Source organism: Halichoerus grypus, chromosome 1, assembly GCF_964656455.1.
Source record: "Halichoerus grypus chromosome 1, mHalGry1.hap1.1, whole genome shotgun sequence".
Classification (NCBI taxonomy): Eukaryota; Metazoa; Chordata; class Mammalia; order Carnivora; family Phocidae; genus Halichoerus; species Halichoerus grypus.
Window position 1 is genome coordinate 188047423 of NC_135712.1, and position 22887 is coordinate 188070309.

The window sequence follows — 22887 nt, forward strand, 5'->3', positions numbered from 1 at the left end:
ATGGGCATTTCTTAAAAACCATATTGCATATTTTTCTCCAGCTTTTTTTTTTTCCAGCTTTTTTTTTTCATTTAACCATGTATTCTAGTCAACTTTCCATATGCTTATGCATAGATTTAAATTTTTATCATATTGTATTCCATATAATGTACCTTTTGCAATGCTCAAAATATTTTCATCTCCCCACTTCCCTCTTTTTCCATAGAAAATAGCTCCTGTTGACTATGAGTTTAATGACTCTTTAAAGAGTCTTTAAAACAGTTCTAATAAAGTTTAGGAGTACTAATGTCTTGATAGAACACAACCTTCTCTAGCATGGAATTGGGTAGAAGAAGACTCTATTTATGATTTTATAATGATGATGATTATGATAACTCCTACTCATGTTTATACATTTTAAGATAATTTTCTATAAAGAATCTCATTTAAATTCCATCTAATGATATTTTGTTCTGGAAATGCCTGCAGATTCTCCTGATAACAGTATTTTTATTGTAATAAAGCCTTAAATATGAGGTGGGAACAGCATGATAATGTTATTACTACCCACACAATTATTATTTAATAAAGATGAAAATTAATAGTTCCAGCATTACTTCATGCCCAGTCTTACATAACTTTGAAAGTAGGCTTCTTGACTATATCCTGCTGTTTCTTACTTCTCAGCTTCAAAATATTGAGGAAAAACTGTCAGAATTAAAGGGAGAAAGGCGGGGAGGAGCAAGATGGCGGAGGAGTAGGAGACCGGGATTTTGTCTGGTCCCAGGAATTCAGCTGGATAGGGATCAAACCATTCTGAACACCTACAAACTCAACAAGAGAGCGAATAAAAGAATAGCAGCAACTCTCTGAACAGAAAAGCGACCACTTTCTGGAAGGTAGGACATGCGGAGAAGTGAATCCAAGGTGATATACGGGAAGATAGACCGTGGGGGATATGCAAACAATGAATCATGGAACACTACATCAAAAACTGATGATGTGATGTATGGTGATTAACATAACATAATAAAATTAAAAAATAAATAAATAAATAAAAGGAGAAAGGCAATTCCACAATTGTAGTGCTGGATTTTAATATTCCATCACAAGAACTGATAGAAAAACTAGACCAAAAAACTTAGTAAAGATGTGGAAAACTTGAACTACATAATCAACCACTTTGACCTGATTGATATTTATGTTACTATAGCAGGAACTACAGAATACATGTTCTTTTTAAGGGCTCATGATACATTCATAAAAATAAACCATAAGCAAGGTCATAAAACAAGTCTCAATAAATTTAAAGGGAATTAAATCATACAAAGTTTGTTTTCTGACTGCAGAGGAATTAAATAAAAAATTAATAACAATACAATATTTAGAAAAACCTTCAATACTTAGAAATTAAACAGCAACTTCTAAATAATTCATGAATCAAAGGAATCACAGGGAAAATTAGAAAATATTTTGAACCATCTGATAAAGAGCATATCACCTGTCAGAATTGGTGGGATGAAGCAAAAACAGCATTCAGAAGGAAAGATAAAGCTTTAAATACTTATATCGATGACCAAAAGTTGTATATTTACAAGAAGATAGAATAAGGGCAAAGTAAACCTCAATAATAAGAAGAAAAATATCAGGATAAGAGCACATCAATTAGGGATGCCTGCATGGCTCAGTCAGCTAAACATCTGCCTTCAGCTCTGATCATGATCCCGGGGTCCTGGGTTTAAGCTCAGGGCTGTCTGCTCACTGAGGAGTCTGCTCCCTCTCCCTCTGCTCCTTCCCTGCATTCTCCCCTCCCCAGCTCTGCTCTCAATCTCTCTCTCTCTCAAACAAATAAATAAAATATTTAAAAAAATAAAAGGGCCGATCAATGAGATAAACAAGGGAAATTAATCAATCAAAAATTTGGTTCTTTGAAATGATCAACAAAATTCACAAACCTCTAGTTAGGAATGATCAAGGGAAAAACAAAACACAAATCACACAACATCAGGAATTAAATAGGTGTTTTTGTTACAGATCCTAAAGGCATTAAAAGGACAATTTAATGTTATAAACTTTATGCTACATTCAACAAGCTGGATAAAACTGACAAATTTCTTGAAATATACAACTTACCTAAACTAATTCAAGATGAAACAGAAAATTTCAATAGCTCCATATCTATTAGAATTAAATACATTATCAAAAATCTTCCCACAAATAAAACACCCTCTAGGCACAGATGATTTTACTGGTGAAAGCCACCAGACATTCAAGGAAGATATCAAACCACTAATACACAATTTTTATTAAGAAACAGAGGAGAGAATACCTGCTCACTCATTTTATGAGGCCAGCATAACCCTAACACCCAAACCCAGATGCACTGATACAAAATTCAGAAGCATTGATAGAAAAATCCTTAGCAAAAAATTAGCAAATCAGATGCAACAATATAAAAAGGATGAGATATCATGACTAAGTAGCATTTATTCCAGGCATGCAAGATCGGTTTAACATTAAAACCCAACTGATGTCTCTTTTTTCTTGCCAGACCTGATACCTCCATTTCTGCTAAGAGATACCAAGGCAGACAAGGTAGAGTCTTGCAGGAGAGCCTCCACTACATCAGGTGGCCTTGTTCAGAAAGCTTCTTTGTCCCCCAAGGCCTCAAAACTCCTCCCTCACTCAAAGACAACAAGGCAGCTAGGATCTCCCTCACCAGGAGACATCTGGTGTCCTGGCCTGGGGAAACTTCATTTGTCCTATCAGACAACAGCAGAGGAATCAGATAACCCAAGCAAATCAAAATAACATCACAAATTCTCTGAAAATTAAACTGCAATTGAAACCATAGCCCACAAATGTCATCTAAGACCCACACACTAAACCTAATTAAGGTGACTGACTGCCAAAATAAAATTTACATAGGACCCACAGTGTCCTAATAAAATAGACAAAATGTGCAGAATACAATTGAAAATCACCTGAAATACCAGAACTAAGAATATCACAATGACTGAGAAATAATAATCAACTGACCCCAAGATAAATTAGATTTTATTTATTTATTTATTTTTAAAAAGATTTTATTTATTTATTTGACAGAGAGATAGAGAGACAGAGCCAGAGAGCACAAACGGAGGGAATGGCAGAGGAGAGGGAGAAGCAGAGTGTATGGAATGAAGCTAAAGCAGTGTTGGGAGGGAAATTTATAGCACTAATATTTATCCTAGAAATGAAGAAATGAAGAAAGATCTGAAATCAATAAACTACATTCCTACCTCAAGGAATTAGAAAAAGAAGAGCCAAATAAACTCAGAGTAAGTAGATGGAAGGAAATAAGAAAGGAGCAGACATCAGTGAAATTGAAAGTAAAAGAACAGTAGAGAAAATTAATGGGAAAAAATTTCATCCTTTTAAAAAAAATCAATAAAATGGATAAACCTTTGATAGGACCTACAAAAATAAAAATATATAAGAAAGAGGGGTACCTGGCTGGCTCAGTTTGTGGAGCATGCAACTATTGATCTCAGGGTTGTGAATTCAAGCCCCATGTTGGGTATAGAGATGACTTAAAAAATACATATTTTTAAAAATCTTTAAAAAAAATATATGGGGCACCTGGGTGGTGCCAGTGGGCTAAGCATGCGACTCTTGGCTTCCGCTCAGGTTGTGATCTTGGGGTCATGAGATCAAGCCCCACCTCAGGCCCCACACTCAGTGGGAGTCTGCTTGAGATTTTCTCTCACCCTCTCCTTCTGCCCCTCCCCCAACGTGTGCGCATGTGCTCACACTCTCTCTCTCTCTCCAAATAAATAAAAAAATAAATCTTTTTTTAAATGTGTATATATGTGTGTGTATATATATAAAAGAAAGAAATCCCCTAAATTAGCAATGAAAAAGGGGATATCAGTACAGATCCCACAGCCATTAAAAAGATAATTAGAATATTGTGAACACGTTTATCTTCATAAATTTGACAATTTAGAAGAAATGGACCAATTCCTTAAAACCACAAATTACTAAACTCAACCAATAGATAATCTGAAGAACCCTCTAGGCATTAAAGCAATTGAGTTCATAATTTAAAAGCTCCTGAGGGGCGCCTGGGTGGCTCAGTTGTTAAGCGTCTGCCTTCGGCTCAGGTCATGATCCCCGGGTCCTGGGATCGAGCCCTGCATCGGGCTCCCTGCTCCGCGGGAAGCCTGCTTCTCCCTCTCCCATTCCCCCTGCTTGTATTCCCTCTCTCGCTGTGTCTCTCTCTGTCAAATAAATAAATAAAATCTTTAAAAAAAATAAAAATAAAAATAAAATAAAATAAAAGCTCCTGAAAAAGAAATCTCCAGGCCCACATGTGTATGGTGATTAACATAACATAATAAAAAAAATAAATATGTATACAGTGCTGTACTAAAAAAAAAATCCTTAACAAAATGTTATCAAACCAAATCCAAAAGTATGTCTGGAAAAAAACTATATGCCATGACTAGTGGATTTACTCCGGTTATGCAAGGCTGATTCAACATTTGAAAATTAATCAATATAATCTGCCATTATCAACAAACTATAAGCAAAAAATTAAAATATATATTTATAATATATAAAAATATTTATAATATGTGTGAAATGTATTTTTATATGTTAGCTGCAACCGAGAAAATAAAATTAAATTCCTTGTACAGTATTGCTCCCAAATACAAAATACTTAAAAAAATCTACCAATGATAGCCAAGAGTTTTACATTGAAAATATTGATGAGATTTCAAATAAGACCCAAATAAATGGATATATATATATATATATATATACATATATATATATATATATATACCATATTCATGGGTTATAAAACTAAATGTTGTTAAGGTCAATTCATTCCAAGATGACCTACAGATTCAACAAAATCCCAATCTAAATTTCAGTCCTCTTTTTTATAGAAATTGACAAACAGTCCTCAAAATTAAATGTAGATGCAAACGCTCTATATTTGTCAACACAATAAAAAAACAAACAAGGTTGGAGGCCTCACTCTTCATTGTATAAGAGTGCTTCTATGCTATTTCTATTATTGTATTCATCATGTTTTACTGTAATTATTAATATAATGTATGCTCCTTGAGAATAGGGACTATGTCTTAATCATCTCTTTTTTTTTCCAAACTGTATCTAGCTTTATTCAAGATACTTTTCATAAACAGTCATGGTATTTCCGGCTGGGCATGGGCAGACGGTCATTAACAGTATACAACAACTTTCAAACTCCCTTCTTTAATGGACTACCAAAATCAGAACGCCACCTCATGTGATGCTCTGAACAGGGAGAGTTTAGAGTGAGGGTTGATGTTTCACATTTAGCGTATTGTTCAACAACTTCTTACAAACCAATCCTGACTTCCCGGAAATGAAATGAAGATGGCAGAATTATCCATCTGAAGATCCACAAGCTAAAAAAGGAGCTCTTTGGAGGGACACCATCTCCACGGTGACACTGAAGAGTCCAGATTGCCTGACATACTGGAAGCCATGTTTTGGGGTCAGGTTCCAACAGGTCTCTGGGTTTAAGGGAGTCAAGTCTATGGTGAAGACAGACAGGGAGAAGAGGACATAAAAAAATGAATTTTAGTTTTTTCTCACCACAAGGCGTTTCTGTCAAGGTGGCTAATGTGTGTCAACATCAAGGAAGCCCTCCTCCTGGGAGCCAAGAGGAAGTGTCTCAAAAGTAGAAGGGAAAGGTGTTTCCCCCCTGTATCCTTCGGAGGATACAGTAGCTTCGGAGATACTCTATTAGTAACGTATGTCCTTCCCCCAAAACAACTATGAAGTGTTCTGTGTGCTAACAAGATAGCTTTAAAAAAAGTTGAAACAAAACTCTGCATTTTTAGAAAACTTGATGAAAAAAAGTATTTCAGGCTGTACCGTCACCGCAAGTACACAGGTATCACTTGGCGTCTCCAGCGCCCTTGGCTTTCTGTGCCTGGTGTGTTTGGGCATCTCTGTTTCCTGCAGGGTTATTCCCATCCTTGACAGCATCAGTGTAACCCCCTTTCCCTTTGGGTACCTTCTCTCCCCTCTATGCAGGGGCCTTTTTAGGCTTGGACTCTGGTTCTGGAGGAACAGATTTAGCAGATAACATTGCAGAACTTCACCTTGGCTTTGTTACCTGGAGCCTCCCCTTCAGCCTTTCTCTTGGGCATGGGGACGACGGGGGGATGTAGGTGCCGGATGCAGAGATGCAGTGGTGCGGGCTTTGGTCAGTCTGGGGGGGTCGTTCTGGCCTCTTCTTCTTTACACTGCTCCCATCATCTTTGTCTTAATCATCTTTCATCTTAACACAGCATAGATGCTTTCAGTACAATGTGTTGCCCTGGTTAAAATAATGACCATTTTGTAGTTATAGGATTTTAATTTGAGAAAAAAGGAAGACAGGGCATGTAAATCACTCAGCATGTGGGCAGGAGTTTCTGGTGATAACATCAGAAATGTAGCCAACTTTTTCTCTTTCCAAGAACAAGGTCCAGAATCTTGGGACTCTGGTTTCCATTTAACAAACGAGGAACTTCCCTGGAGGTAATTCAGTGAGTTTGGTTTTACATCAAGGAATTACCTGGAATCTGGCTTTACCCAATCCCACATTAATTGTTCATGGTAAATACTGCTTGCCAACTTTCATCTTTGTTTATATTGGCTCTGATGATTCTGAATATGTATCACTCAATTCTTCAAGGTGAAACAGAGGGACCCCTTTCAACATTTAAGGTGAACTCCTCAGTTCTAAGTAACATCAGCCAATGGATTTATATCTTGCCAATTCTCTAATACTTTATTCTTAATCCGCAGCCCTGTGGAGTTTTATAAATAACTTTGATAAATCCAAAAGGCCATCCGCTTTCTCTTCACAGAAGTTGCACATTGGTATTGGTCCATGTTTGTGTATTTCCAACCATTCTTCCTACCCAAAATTGTTTGTTTGCAATGAGATTTGGTCCAGTTTAGTGTCCTTTGAGATTACCCATAATGGCTTTTGAAATTGTTTGTTGTTTGATTGTTTATCTTTGGGAAACTTCATAGCACACTATTGAAGTCATCCCAGTCAAAGCCTGTTTTTCTTTCCATCAGGTCATTAAGAACAGCACCAAATCAAGTATAAGAAGTAGCTTTTTCCTTCTAAAATAAACAAAGATGCTCTTATTTGATTTCCTGGGTTTCTCACTCTCACACTTTCTGATTCAGAGTATTTAAACATTGTAAAGGTAATGCCAAACAAATAATCTGTTCAGATAAGTAGATCCAACATTCTCTACTCTGAGGGTGGTTGTGGGGGATACAGAGAAGGCATGTGCTTTAAATGATCAGATTCAATCTCACAGGTAGCATCTACAGGTTCATGCCATAGTCTATAGGGAGTGTCCAACCAGTCAGTGTTTGCTGAGCATCTGTAACATGCCACGTTAAATGCTATGAAGATTCCAGACATGAAAAAGATAAGGTTCCTAGACATATGTATGCAAAGAAAGCAAAGAAATATATGATAAGGATCAATGGAAATGTATGAATTAACACTGTTGAAGCTGAAGGGTGAAAGAAACTTACAATTGGTAGACTCTAGAAGATTTCATGGAGGATCATGGTATTTGAACCGTACCTTGAAGGATGGATAATAGTTCCATTGGGAAGGAAGGATATGCCGGGTGGATGAAATGGCACATGCAAAAGCCTAGAAATGAGAAAGTCAGAAAGGGGCCAAATCTATCTGTCATGGACTTTGTGCAGGGTCTTCTGGTCAGCAAAACTTCAGTTTGTCAGCTGTTTCATTCATAATGGTGAAGAGATAGGAAGCAGGAGATATATTTAACCAGAAGTCACCTCTTAGGGATTTCTTATTGGAAGAAGTAGATTTTTTTTCAAAGAACTGTTTACTCAGTAGAATTAATCCAATGCAAAGATTTTTGCCTTGCACACTTGTCATATAGTGGGCAGATGTTTCCTGTCCGTTGAACAGAGTTGAGAGAACTGACCTAAGCAGGGTCTTGTTAGGTTGGACCCAAAGGTGAAGAGCTATCCAAAAAATGGGGTTGATACAGCTTTGATGATTGGTGCTTGATACAAACATCAACTTTGAGGATCATAGCATTTCTTTTTTTTTTTTTTAAGATTTTATTTATTTATTTTAGAGAGATAGAGGGGATGATTGGGGGGAGGGGCAGAGGGAGAGGGAGAGAGAATCTCAAACAGACTCCGTGCTGAGCACTGAGCCTGACGTGGGGCTCGATCCCAAGACTCCGAGATAAGGACCTGAGCCGAAATCAAGAGTCGGTCGCTTAACCCACTGAGCCACCCAGGCACCCCAAGAATCATAGCATTTCTTAATTATGTGTACATTAAATTAATATTAACGTTAGTTGCAAATTCTGTACTCACTCTTCAGACATGACTCTATACTCCCAAGAATGGGGAATAAATGTACCTGGATTGTTTTGAGTAAAAAGTGGATGCAAATATTAACATGTAATATTTATGGAGTGCTAACTACATGCAAAGCCCTGAAATGAAAGTTTACGTAAATCATCTCAATCTTCATAGCAGTACTCTGAAGTGGGTGGTATCATTATTATTTCACAAGGAAATTAATGCACAGTTAAATAATTTGACCAAGGTCCCACAGCTAGTAGGTAGAGAAGCCAGGATTTGAAACCAGGCAATGTGGCTCTAGCATATATGCTCAGCTGCTAGATACTAAACTGCTAAATGGGAATAATAATGGTATACCTCTCATAGCGTCATTATGATCATTGCATGAGTTAATACATGTAAGTGCTTATTTCAATATCTGCTGTCTAGTAAGTACTCAGTAAATGGTAAAAACTATTATTGGAACGTTAAGTTACTTGCCCAGAGTAGCTGGTGCCAGAGCACCACACCTTCAACCCTTATAAAACTGTATAGATAGGGGCGCCTGGGTGGCTCAGTCGGTTAAACGTCTGCCTTCGGCTCAGGTCATGATCTCAGGGTCCTGGGATCGAGCCCCACATCGGGCTCCCTTCTCGGCGGGAAGCCTGCTTCTCCCTCTCCCACTCCGCCTGCTTGTGTTCCCTCTCCCGCTGTCAAATAAATAAATAAAATCTTTTAAATAAAAAAAAAAAACTGTATAGATAATCTTGGCTTTACTATAATTATGTCATCTTTTGTTGTTGTTTTATTTAATTTTGCTTTAGAAAGCTTACCTTACTGCAATGTTCTTAGAGGCCAGTAGAAGTAAAATGAGTTCCATGTTAAACATGTACAAATCTCAAGTACATGGATGAGTTCTTTTACCACCATGACTCGAGCATTAAAAACACATATGCTATTCCCATGTGTATCACAGCATTATTTTAATAGGCAAAAGGTGGAAGCCACCTAAGTGTCCATTGCTGAATGAAAGGCTAAATAAAATGTTATGTATAAGCACAATGGCATATTGTCCAGTCTTTAAAATGAAGGAAATCCTATCACATGCTACAATTTGGGTGAAACTTGAGGATATTATGCTAAATGAAATAAGCCAGTCATGAAAGGACAAATACTGTATGATGCAATTTGTATAAGGTACATAGAGTAGTCAAATGTGGAAAGACAGAAAGTAGAATGGTGGTTGCCAGGGGCTGGAGGGAAGGGGAAATGAAGAGTTACTATTTCTTAGGTAGAGTTTCAGTTTTGTAAGATGGAAAAAGTTCTGGAGATGGATGATGGTGATGGTTGCACAACAATGGACATGTACTCGATGCCACTGAATTGTGCACTTAAATGTGGTTAAAATGGGGGGCACCTGGGTGGCTCAGCTGGTTAAGCGTCTGCCTTTAGCTCAGGTCATGGTCCCAGGGTCCTGGAATCGAGCCCCGCATCTGGCTCTCTGCTCGGCAGGAAGCCTGCTTCTCCCTCTCCCTCTGCCCCTCCCCACTCCCCCTTGCTTGTGCTCTCTCTCACTCTAAAATAAATACATAAAATCTTCAAAATACTGGTTAAGATGGTAAATTTTTATGATCTAGGTATTTTACCACAGTTTTAAAAAAGCACATATACAGACAAATTGAAATTCTATATATAAAATTTTCAATATTTCAACTTTATATATTCAATATATATAGTCTATATTTCAATGCAAAGGCTTCTGTGGTCATCATAATAAAAATGAGGTATTTTTGAAAAACAGGTAGAACTCATTTCCTTTCTTACACATTGTGAACGTTACTCGATAAAAATTTTGCTTATTTTAAACATTGAAACATTAATTGGAAACTTCAATATTCCACAGCTGAACACTGGGTTTCAATAATCCTCTTTGTTGTTTTTCTGATGTTCTTATTTCTAAAACCCAGTTCTCCTGGGGAATGCATTACACTCTCTCTCTTATAGCAGGTGAACAATTTCTATAATTTAAATATTCAAAAATTTGAGGCCGCTATGCGGTGGGAGGACACAGTAGGCAGAGATGCTATCATCTTGGGGATACCATATTACAAATAAATCAGATTCTTCATTCCCTTCTGGGAAAAGAGATGGGAACTAATATGTTTTTGAGCACCCATTAGCATCCATGGTTTTTGCAGCCAGGCTGGACACTTTGTATATGTTATGGCATTGAATTCTTACGGGACAGAGATGAAACAATATATTGAATCTTGAGAGATTGCAAGTGTTTTCCTCCCCTCGTTTCTAAAGAGGAAGGAGTCTTGCTGATGCATTAGTCAAGGAGCTACCTTTATTGTACAGGATCCAGGTGTTCCTAAATGAAAATCAAGATGCAGAAACTCAGTTCATCTACATGTCTGGCACCTTGATACTTGGTGCCAAATAGTTCTTTGTTTTGGGGGCTGGCCTGTGCATTGTAGGATGTTTAGCATTCCCTGCTTGAGAGTCACAGATATACATGTTCATGGTTGAGGTTTGGAGGGGAGAAAGAAGCTAGGCTCGAGAGGTGAGAGAGCTGGATGTTGCAGACAGTATTGGGTGGTAGAGAAAGTTTTTTGGAGCTACTGCTATAGACAGAGAATGAGAGAAGCCCCAAAAGGATTTTGAGAAATTATTATTTTTTTTTTTCAGAGAGAAAGGGGGGGGGCTGGGGGAGGGACAGAGAGAATCCCAAGCAGGCTCCACGCTCAGCAGTGCGGAGCCCCACACAGGGCTCAATCTCATGACCCTGAGATCATAACCTGAGCCAAAATCAAGAGTTGGATGCTTCACCAACTGAGACACCCAGGCGCTCCGTGAAATTATCTATTAAGAATGAATGTTCCCCATTATAATTTTCTTGAAAGTTTGAATCGAGATTCTCTGACTCATGATTTTCTCTCTGGTTGTTGTTTCTTTGAATGTGATTGTGTGTTGAAACTAAACCACATAGTAAGGGTTTCTGTAGATTTCATGTGGATTATACTTATAACAGTCTTTTGAATTTACATTTTTCCCATTTTTATAAAAGATGGTCTGACCTCTCCATAAGGTCAGATTGCACAGTGTGCCATTCTGCCTTCTCTCTTCCCTTGCCTTCCCTAAAGGGAATATGCTTAGTTTCTGCAATATTTTAACAAGAACAGTATGAAAAGACACTTCCTGTTCTTTTAAATGATGTCATATCTGATAATCAGAGGTAATTTACTATCTCACCATCCTATGATTCAAAAAGATCTGTCTGCCAGTTTATTACTATTACTCTAAATATTACTATAGATTCAGTGGCCTAATACAATACAAACTTACTATCCTACAGTTTTGGAGACCCATAATCAGTGGACTGACATCCAAGTGTTGGCTGGGCTGCATTCCTTCTGGAGACTCTGGGGGGACAATCTGTTTCCTTGCCTTTCCAGCTTGTAGAGGTCACATGCATCCTTGACCCTTGGCCCTGTATCACCTCAACCTGTTTCTTTCATTGTATCTTCTTTTTGTCCTGCCTGCTTCCCTCTTAATAAAGACACCTGTGATTACTCTGGGCCCACCTGAATAATCCAGGACAATCTCTCCATCTCAAGATACTTAATCACATCTGCAAAGTCCCCATTCCCACATGGGGTAACATTTTCCCAGGTTCCAGGGATTCAGATGCAGACATCTTTGGGGGAGGGGGGTGTGTCATTATTCTGCCTCCTGTAGCTAGAGTATAAGCACGTGCAGGACGTGTGGTCTCCTTCTGATAGCATGCTTGAATTATTCCATCTTGACTTAATTTTTTTTTTTAACACTTGAAATTCTTAGGCTTAGCTGACATTTAATTTTCACATTAGAAAAGTGATAATAATTACTCAAATTATAGTAATATTGATGGAGAAACCGATCGAGCTTTTAATACAAACTCAAGGTCCTCTTTAACCTCATTCCTAGTAGCTAATTACCAGTTCCTTCCAGAAGCACAAAGCACCTTCAATGTTCTTCCTGAAACATACAACACATCTAACAGTTAAACATGTGGGATAAATCCTCTTTCAACATTCAAAAGTATCATGTGATCAGCCCAGGACTCAGCACAGAGTAGTGTTTCATGAACATCGGTTTAATGATTGAAAGACCGCGTGATCACATCAGGTTTTATAAATGTTGAAATATGTTGGGGCTGAAAGCTGTTACTTTGTTTGTTATTTATTTGGGGATAATGTGATTTGACCTGTGCCATATAACTTCTGGTGAAACTCAGGAATTGGGTATATTAGTGTTGATGGCATTTCATTTCACCTCTTCCTTGTTAATAGATTCAAACCAGTTTCTCGGAGGCCCTTTTACTCACTTTTGTAGGTGCTTGATAAAGTGAAATTCCATGTGATTTAAAACTTGCTCCTTCTGGAAGGTCAGTCACAGGCTGGAGGGAGAGTATATAGTGTATGAGTTTAGAGCATGGACTTGGCATCAGTCGGATGGCATGTTCAAATTCCATGTCTGCCACTCACTGAGATGCCGTGTGTCTGGCCTGTGCCTCAGTTTCCTCACCTGAAAGGAATGATAATTGTGCCTCTCAAATCATAGGGTTACGGTGAGGGTTCGGGGGGAACAATGCCAAATGCAGGGTCAGAGCCTGGTGCACAGTGATCGCTTAGTAAATGTGAGCTAATATTTGTCCAACTGAGTTATTATCTATTAAGGGATAGGATTGTAAAGTAGACTTTCTGGCACTTTCCTGTGTCCATGACTACTTTGAGGGGATTTTTGGGGAAGAACCTATCTAGACAAGAGAATATGTCCCATCAACTTTTTGGAAAGAGGTGAGTGTAAATAGATAGGAAGATGAATACGCACAAAATACTAACAAATAACAAAAAAGGAAGAGGTTCTGCCTGGTTCTCACACTTCACCCAAAGCTGACGGAATGAAAACAGCAATCTGCTAACATTTTCTGAGCGCCTACTATTTGCATTGCTTGTCAGTGACACAGGGAGATACAAGATATCCATGATGATGTAGACTGTATCTTTACAATTTACCAGTGATCTCCTATATGCTTTATAGGCATTATCTCTAATCATCACAACCAGCCTATGATATCTGTGTCCCCCCTGCCGCACCCCCCCCCGCTCACCCCAGTCCATAAGAGAGGAAATGGAGGTAGTCCTAGAAGTTCACAGCTAAATACAGTGTGAACTCAAGCCTGCTCTGACTTCTATGGCCCACTTTCTGTCCATTCAAGTGTGTGTGCTTTTCACCATTTATCCTGGAGAGAATATCTATGCATATAAACAAAAACCATAAAAGTAAGTGATACAAGATAAGCACAAACTATGGGGCACATACAATAAGTTGGCTCTGGGAGTTCACAGGAACTGGAATAATCATGGAGGATGGGTCTGATCTGGGTCTTAAAAACAAGTAGCTGGGGCGCCTGGGTGGCTCAGTTGGTTAAGCGTCTGCCTTCAGCTCAGGTCATGATTCCAGGGTCCTGGGATCCAGCCCTGCATCTGGCTCCCTGCTTCTCCCTCTCCCTTTGCTGCTCCCCCTGCTTGTGCTCTCTCTCTCTCTCTCTCAATGAATAAATAAACAAAATCTTAGAAAAACAAAACCAAAAACAAGTAGCTATCAGAGACTAGGGAAACCAGTAGGGTTTTCCAAGTTAGGAAGATAGCCTAAGCCAACAAGAGATAAGAGGAGGTTTAATGCAAGGAGGACAAAAGGTTTAATTTCTGTTTCCTGTTTGGTTGATTGGTAGTGGTTCTAGGTTATGCATTCACGTGAGAATTGCCTGTATGACTGACTGCACCATTCAAGTACAATAGAGAGCAACTGGCAGAATATGGTTGGAAAAGTACTAGAACTGGCTTTAGGGTTTTTTAACCCCTTTCAGAAGGAAGCCTTTGAAGATGTGGAGTGAGTGATGAAAATTAAAACAGGGGATGTAAAATGGTGCAGCTGATAGGGAAGACAGTTTAGTGGTTTCTCCAAAAGTTAAATGCAGAATTACCATGTGATCCAGCAATTCTGCTCTTATGTATATACCCCAAAGAATTGAAAACAGGTCTCCCCACAACAGTTTGTACATGAACATTCATATCAACATTCCTCTCAATAGCCAAAATGTGGAAACAGCCCAAATGCCCCTCCACTGATAAATGGATGAACAAACTGTGGGATAGCCATGCAGGGGAATAGTATTCAGCCACCAAAAGGAGGGAAGGGCTGATATATGCTACAACACAGATGAACCTCAAACACACTATGCTAAATGAAAGAAGCCAGACACAAAAGGCCACATATTCTAGGATTTGATTTCTATGAAATGTCTATAATAGACAAATTCATAGAGACAGAAAGCAGATTAATGGTTGTCAGGGACTGGAGGAAGGAGGGAGGAGAGAATGCATGCTTAATTTCCATTTGAGGGGAGGGATAAGAATGTTCTGGAACTAGATAGAGATGGTGTCTGTACAACATTGTGAATGTGCCAGATACTACTGAATTGTGGACTTTAAGATGGTTAAAATGGTGAATTTTGCGATATCTATATTTTACCCCAATTAAGACAAACAAACAAGCATGGGATGATCTTCTGAAATTCAGGATACGTGGATGTAAGAGGGCTGGGGATACTTGTATATGCATCAGCTGAAACTCGGGGGTCTTAATCTAAGAAAATTAGACCTTAAGAATTTCAAGAATAATGCCCTTTGGGTTTTTTTTTTTCTATTAAAGTCAAATAAAATTAAATTTAATATTTTATTTAAAAGCCATCTGATTTTTAAAAAAACCATCTGATTTTTAAAATATCTGATTTTACTAAAGCTTTTCTATCCATCTATCTAACCTATTTATCTAACAATTCGCTTACCTAAGTAGATAACCTTCTCTCTGCACATACTAGAAAAAATTCTGTGATAATATTCACCTGATATATGTAATAGGAATTTCTGGATGATAGAATTTGGCATAAGTAAAACAAGCTTCCCTCTTATTTTTCTGCATTGTTCGGATCCTTTATATTGAATGCATATAATTTTAGGAACATCATTGTGTGATTTTTTTTTCCTTAAACCAATCAATTAGCCAATAAGCAAACACAGAAGGTGGAGGCAAATAAGCCAAGCTGTCATGGCAATTGATTCTGAGGAAAATATGGTTGTTCTTTCTTTCTCTGTACTTTTATTGGGGTACTTTTTCAATCCCCAAAGTAATATTTTAAAAATTTATTAAACTTAAAAACATTAAGAAAGTTTCCCAGTGTGAAAGCTGCTAGAGGTAGAGTCAACGGAGGGTGGGGTGGGGGTGGGGGTATCAAAATCAGATTTGCTTGACTCCAAAACTCTATTCTCAGCCTTGAGTTAATCTTGCCATAAGTGATAAAACAGTTTATTTTTCCAAAAATTCAACCTCAAGGGGCGCCTGGGTGGCTCAGTTGGTTAAGCGATTGCCTTCGGCTCAGGTCATGATCCTGGAGTCCCAGGATCGAGTTCCGCATCAGGCTCCCTGCTCAGCAGGGAGTCTGCTTCTCCCTCTGACCCTCCCCCCTCTCATGTGCTCTCTCTCTCAAATAAATAAAATCTTAAAAAAAAAAAAAATTCAACCTCAATGCATCATTTCCCCCCTAGATTCTAACTACTGATCGAGTCCTACATCTGGCCTTCAAAATGCCAAGACTGCAGAGGAGGGGATTGTCTGTGGTACCTCTCAAGAACATGCAGAACTTGCTTCGTTTCCAGGAAATTATCCACCTACTACCAAAATGCCCACGGATGGAGCATCTGCTGCGTACAGGGCACAAATGAGAGGCGTTGTGCAGAGAATCTGAGTCTGAAGTTATCCCTGAATTAAGGTGCCCAATAGCCCCCCGCAGAGGCAGCTTTGTGGTAATGAGGCACTCGTTTGCTTATTTATCCATTTACTCACCGCTTATTGAGTTCCTGGGAGCTATAAAGGTTGATTCCTGATTGTCAGTAATGTGCTCCTTAAGACATTTTAGGTTGTAAGAAACAGAAACCAACTTAAACTAAGAAAAAAGGGAAACTCTGTAACAGAAATACCGGGTGGTTTTGCAGGTTTCCAAGAGGGAGGACCTTAGGCACTGAACGGCAGCGGGGATGGGTTTTGGAGGTTTGGAGCAAATGCTCTGAAGACAGATTGTCAGACAGATTGTCGGAATCTTTGCTGTGATGTGAGCCCTCTGTTCTTGAACAATTTACTTAACCACTCATTGTGCTCATCTGTAAAATCACTATCAGAACAACAGCTTCCTCATAGATGGTTCTGAGCACGAAGCGGTAACGAGTGTGAAGGGCAGATCACAGTGCCTGGGACTTAGTAAGCACTCAGTCACTGTTAGTTTTTGAATTCTCCTTATTATTATAATATGTCACTGCAGACTCAATTTCTTAACTTTCCAGTCTCCATGGTTAAGAATGGCCACTCAATCCCAGCTTCAGGGAACAAATTAACTTGACACTCTCTTGGTTCCAAATCGACATTTTTAGAGAAGAAATTGCTTGGCTTTGTGGAAGAGGCATCCATCCCTGATCTATGAACTGAATCCAGCGGCAGGGACTTATTAACTAATCATGGCTGCCAGGAACCCAGTGTTGTAACCACGTGGATAGGAGGAAGGGGGACAGGTGGTGGTCACTGGCCAGACAAACTGAGGAGCATACAATACACCAAGGAAACCTCTAAATGTGCTACTTCTTAGTGGTGTTTAATAGGAAAAGGGAAAAATGAAAGAAAGAAAAAAAACAGGAACAAAACCAGAAAGCCAAACAACAAAAATGAAACAAAAAAAAAAACCCAGTCTTTGTTTTATCTGGGATGTCCAAAGAATATCTCTGAATTCTCATCTTTCTACTAAAACACAAAACAAAGCAAAGCAAAATAGTGTTCTTAGATTAAACATTTCATGATGGAGACTTTGCAAATTGCCATGGAGATGATGAAGGAAATTATGCACTGGCTTTTTTCCCCCACAGTCTATGCATAGGGATGGACGGAGATATTAGCCTCAGCACTTTTTTCCACGATGAACTGAAGTGTTTTAACAAAATCTGCCACTCTATCAGCAATAATAGACTTCTCTACATGTTAATGTTAAAATCTTTTCATTGTAATGGATTCAACTTTACTAAACACCAGGCTACATTTTCTTGTCGAGTAAGATGCCCTACCCTGTCTAAGCTGTGACTCTCTGACATCTGGATAATTTTATTCAAGTCTGGTTTTCAAAGGATGTTTATCTTCTAATCTTATTCCAGCCTCCATTCATAATTTACTAGGTTGCAAGTATCTTCTATTTATAAACATTTGGTTATAAGTAACAGATAACCTATTTAGAGTAGTTTAAATAATAAGGGGGATTTACTAGCTTATTTAACTGAAAAGTGTGGTGGGATTGCAGGTTTCAGGTATAGCTTGATCTAGGGGCTCAACCACGTCACTAGGAGCCCTGTTTCTTTTTGTTTCTCCATACTGTCTTCCCTATCATCAGTTTCATTTAAAGATTGGCATCTTTTATGGACACCAAAGGCTGGCATCAGGAATAGGGGTGACACTTTTCTGTTTTAGCGGATAGGAGAAAGAATTCTTTTGGTAGTTCCCACAGAAAAGAGAGGATTCTTCATTCTCAGAATTCCTCCAAATAGCCATTCACTCTGGCTGGAAGGAAATACTGGTTGACATAAACCAGTCAGAGCCTAACCTTGGACTCTTGGGAGAATTTAATCCCAGCCAAACCTCATGCCTGAGAAGTTTGAGGTCCTGTTAAAAAGGAAAAAGGCTTAGAGGGTACGCACGGGTGACAACCAACAAAGGTTCTCTCCAAAATGTACCTTTTTATTTCACGGCCCACTCTTGTGTTCCTCCCTAGATCGCAATGTAATATAATCTTTTTGCCAGTTTTTGGTGAGTATAGCTAAATGTCTGACTTTAGTGAGAGAACAATCATCCACCTATTTATTATGGACTGCCTCAGAAATATATGAAGAGGGTGGGCTCTAGCTTTTCCTATTGAAGATATCCATCAGAAACATGAGATCAGTTCTGATTTATTAAGGAAGTACCTTTATGTTTAATGAAATACTATGCAGATCTATTTTCATAGTATAAGGGAATCATGTTGAGACATCTTGATTTGGGATTTAAAATAGTTCCAGCCTGACTACCAAGCCCTGTTCCCATTACAGAGCTACTACTAATTATTTAGGCATTGGTGAGCATTAGCTTCATCTCATTGTCTATCAACAGCTAAATTTATGATGATGCTTGAATTACTTGAAGTTACATATAGTAGGGATGTCTGCAAAAAGGAGTGTTGAGAGGTGGAAAAATAATATAATAGAGGAAATAATCAATTTGGATGAAATTTAGAAGCTGACTATTTAAGTCATGTGCTTTACAGCCTTGTTTCCCTTTGATCATAAAGCAAATTTGAACATCAAGAAGAGTGAAGTTGATAACCAGAGGAAAACATTGGTATGTCAGATAATTATTCTCTTTATACTGCTTTTCCCTGGTGACCTGAATACTTAACCAATATCTAACACTTTTCCTCCTCCCAATGGCATCCAGGGCAAGTCTAATATCATTCCTGGTAAGCTTCAATATTGATATAATTAAAGAAAGCTGCTGGCTGTCATTTCTTGAGCAAATTAACAAGGAGCTCATATCACTTTATTCTGTCCAAAATGTCTCCCAAAGCTTAGTAGCTTAGTATCTCATTTTTCTCACAGAAAGGAAAAAAAAAAAAAAAGGAAGAAGAAAAGGTTAGAGAAAAGTTAAGCAAATAGTTAGAACAAGTCATTCTTTGTAGTATGCTTCTTGCAAGTCTTTTGTTCTCAGAGCTAGCTTTGGTTGCTCTCCTTAAAACTCTCTTTGATTTCTTATTCATTCTCTAGAATACATAGAGTTTGTTGAAAATTGTTCTTTTAAAATTTTTTTGTATTTTCTGTTTTTTAAAATATGATAATTAAGTGTACCTGTATAGTTTTATGGATGAAAAGACACAGCCTTCAAATTATCCTGTCCTTCCTTTATATTAAATTTTATTTATTTTTAGTTTTTAAAGGATTTTATTTATTTTTCCATTTAAGAGAGAGAGAGTGAGCAGGGGGAGGGGCAAAGGGAGAAGAAGAGAGAGAATCTCAAGCAGACTCCACGCTGAATGTGGAGCCCAAAGCGGGGCTCGATCCCACGACCCTGAAATCATGACCGGCACAGAAATCAAGAATCGGACACAACCAACTGAGCCACCCTGGCGCCCCCTCCTTTATATTAAATTTTATTCTGGAAGTGTTTTGTGATCACACAGTAGAATTTGGGTTGCAAACCCAGGCGAAGGCTGGCTTGTAGTTACAGATTCTCAGGGGAGGTTTTTTTTTTTTTCCCCTGCTTTCATCCAGACCTGTTTTATTCTGGTTGCTTTCAGTATGCGAGGTTTATTTCTCCTTGCTCCTTGCACTGAGGGTACAACCTGTTTGGGTTTCTACTTTATGTGAGAACACCAAATTAGCGCCCCTCTGCATCCCCAGCCCTACCCCTCAGACATCCACTCTGAGCAGCGGTCAGTGTCAAGTTCAAGGTCTTGAGTCTCAGAAGAATGTCTCCCAGGAACCATGCTTTTCTGTTCCCGGCCTCCGGAGAATCCTTCTTTCCAGCCTAGCCCAGCAAAGCACTTAAACAGACGTTTTTATGTTTTTAATCCAGCTTTTTACTTGTTTCATTCAGTGGTGTTGTTTATCTAGTGTCTGCCCTGCTGACACAGAAGTCCTGAATTGCTTTCTAAAAAAATGGTCTTTCAAAGGTTTGTTTACAAATAATATGACTCGTGGATATGTGAGGTCATACACTGAGGAAGACTTTCTGCATCTATCTTAAATCTCTTTTTATCTATTTTTAAAAGCAACATTGGGCGGTTGGGTGGCTTAGTCAGTTGGGTGTCTGACTCTTGATTTCGGCTCAGGTCATGGTCTCGGGGTCATGAGATCTAGTCCCGCTTTGGGCTCATGCTCAGTGGGGAGTCTTTCTCTCTTTCCCTTTGCCTCTCCACCCCCCTGCTCCCCCCCACCCCCCTGCCGCTTGCACTCTCTCTCTCTTTCTCTCTCATTCTCAAAAAAAAAAAACCAAAAAACAAAACCAAAAAACCAAAAAACAAAAACAAAAAGCAAAAACAACCTCAGGTGACCTCCATAATTATCCCAAACCAGTATTGTTGCAGTCAGTTTTGGTTCAATAATTCGTTCTGCAAATTAAGATATTTGAGCTCATGTCCTGTAATGAGACATGGTAAGGACTCAGATATAAGGCAAATCTCGTCCTTCTGGTGGATAAATGAGAAAATAAAAATCACTTTATATTCATGCATATGTGGTGTTCTCACCGAAACACTCATAAGAACCCTCTACTTTCTATACAGTTGGCCTGTGTAGGGCTTAGTCTCTACTCAAAGGCGTTTCGTTTCTTGAGGCTAGAGACCATCCTACTTATTTCTATGTCTCTTACTCCCAGCATCATCGCTGGGCTTTGCATCCAGCCAGCTCAGGAAATGATTGAATAAAAGGACCTTGGAAGTGTTTCTGTTTCCTGATTGTGTTCGTATGTTCTGGACTATTTGCATGTTCCTCTTCCTTAGCTTTGGTCACATAGACCTCCATAGAATCTCCATGCACATAGGGAGTCCCACGTTTCCCCGTCACCTGTGGATAAGCCCGAGAGAAAACAGATGGACGTGGTAGTAGACATACTGACCTTGGCCACCTGTAACTTTCCCCTTTCTCCCAACAGAGTAATTAGCTGTTGCCGTGCTCTGTGGATCCCCTGAATTGTCTCCTCCTTCCCATTCCTTACTGCAGCCCCTGCTTCAAGGGACAGACAGCTATACATTTGCAAAATCACTTCCTGAGGGCAGTAAGTCCCACCCCTATCTTTGTGTCTGGCTGAGGCCAATTAAAATGTTTGTGCGATGCTGGTTATATTATTCTCATTCCCAGCATTTAGCCTGGTCCACCGTAGTCACTCATGGTTTAGGAAAAATGAATGAATCCACATTCATGAGGGAGAGAGAGACAGACAGACCAACAGAGAGAGTATTAGGCTCAAAAGTCCCAGCAATGACACTGAAAAATTTTAGTCTCAGTACCATTGTAGAATATCATATTGTGAACAAGCAAGCAGTTTTACTTTTGTCTTCATTAGGGCCATTAATAGTAATGATAATAATAATAAGAAGAAGCAGTTGGCATATGTCTCAGGTTGGGTTCTCCAGAAACCAGATGCTAAGCTGGATTTTGGGGTGCAGGATGTTTATTAGGGATCAACAGTGTGAAAGGAAGGAGGAGAAAGCAGGACAGGGCAGAGGAAGAAGGCCCCCAAATTCTCAGCCAACATGGTGGGGAATTCTGAGGTGAGTATTAGCCATCCTGGAATCCTGCATTAGGCTGAAATAGCCAAGCTGCATACTTACACCTCACTCACTCACGAGGTGTGGGCTACCCCGGGAAGGGCATGACCTTGAATGAGGCGTTCTCTGCAGCTGAGGGAGAAGTGCCAGCTGGAATGTCTGCTGGGGGGTATCCGACGGTACATTCCTCCCTGAGGGGGCTGTGGGTGGCCCATCTCTATCTATGATCACCATGGTGTATGTTATTGGATTTGATCAAGGCAACAGTTCTATACGCTGGTTGCTGTTAACCTCACTTTTTATATGAAAAAACTGTGGGTTAGAGGGGTCATGTAACTTGCCCAAGTGGTGGAGCCAGGATATATATCTAGATCTACCTGACTCCCCATAGCTGGGGCGTTATTACACTAGATTCCATTAACCCAAGGACCAAATATTTATTAGACTCTTAAATCCTGAGATTGGGAGAGGACCATCCATTTCCTTACTGAAGTCAATTTCTAAGACAAACTTTTCAGCAAGGACCCTTTATCCTAACACCCTCTATCTCTTACAGCTTTTGCCCATAGAGACACAGATGGATCATTAAAGTTGAGGAGAAGAAAAAGAAGGTAAAAATAAATATGTCAAAATGAACTTTTAAGACAGATAACATGTATCCAAAATTCCATCAGAATGACACAGTTCCTAAGAGGCTTATTTCTGTTTATTCTTCATCACTCCAAAAATGCTCATCGAACACCGACTCTACACCATGTATTATGCTGTGCATTGGCAATGCTATGGAGAACAAAAGGAAAAAGCCCTGTCCTCACGAATCTTATTTTCTAGTTTGGAAGGTAGATGTTAAATAATTACAAGATAGATAATTTTTAAGAGATTTTATTTATTTATTTGAGAGACAGAGAACGAAAGAGAGCACAAACGGCGGGGGCGGTGGGGGGGCGGACAGAAGGAGAGGGAGAAGCAGACTTCCCACTAAGCAGAGAGCCCGATGTGGGACTCAATCCCAGGACTGTGGGATTTTGACCTGAGCCGAAGGCAGATGCTTAACCGACTGAGCCACCCAGGCGCCCCCAAGA

At 39.1% G+C, this 22887-nt stretch overlaps 1 pseudogene; it reads right to left on the reverse strand.

Moving 5' to 3' along the window:
* Positions 1–5917: 5917 nt before the first annotated feature.
* LOC118523086 (non-histone chromosomal protein HMG-17 pseudogene) lies at positions 5918–6173 on the reverse strand (annotated as a pseudogene).
* Between the last annotated feature and the right edge of the window lie 16714 nt (positions 6174–22887).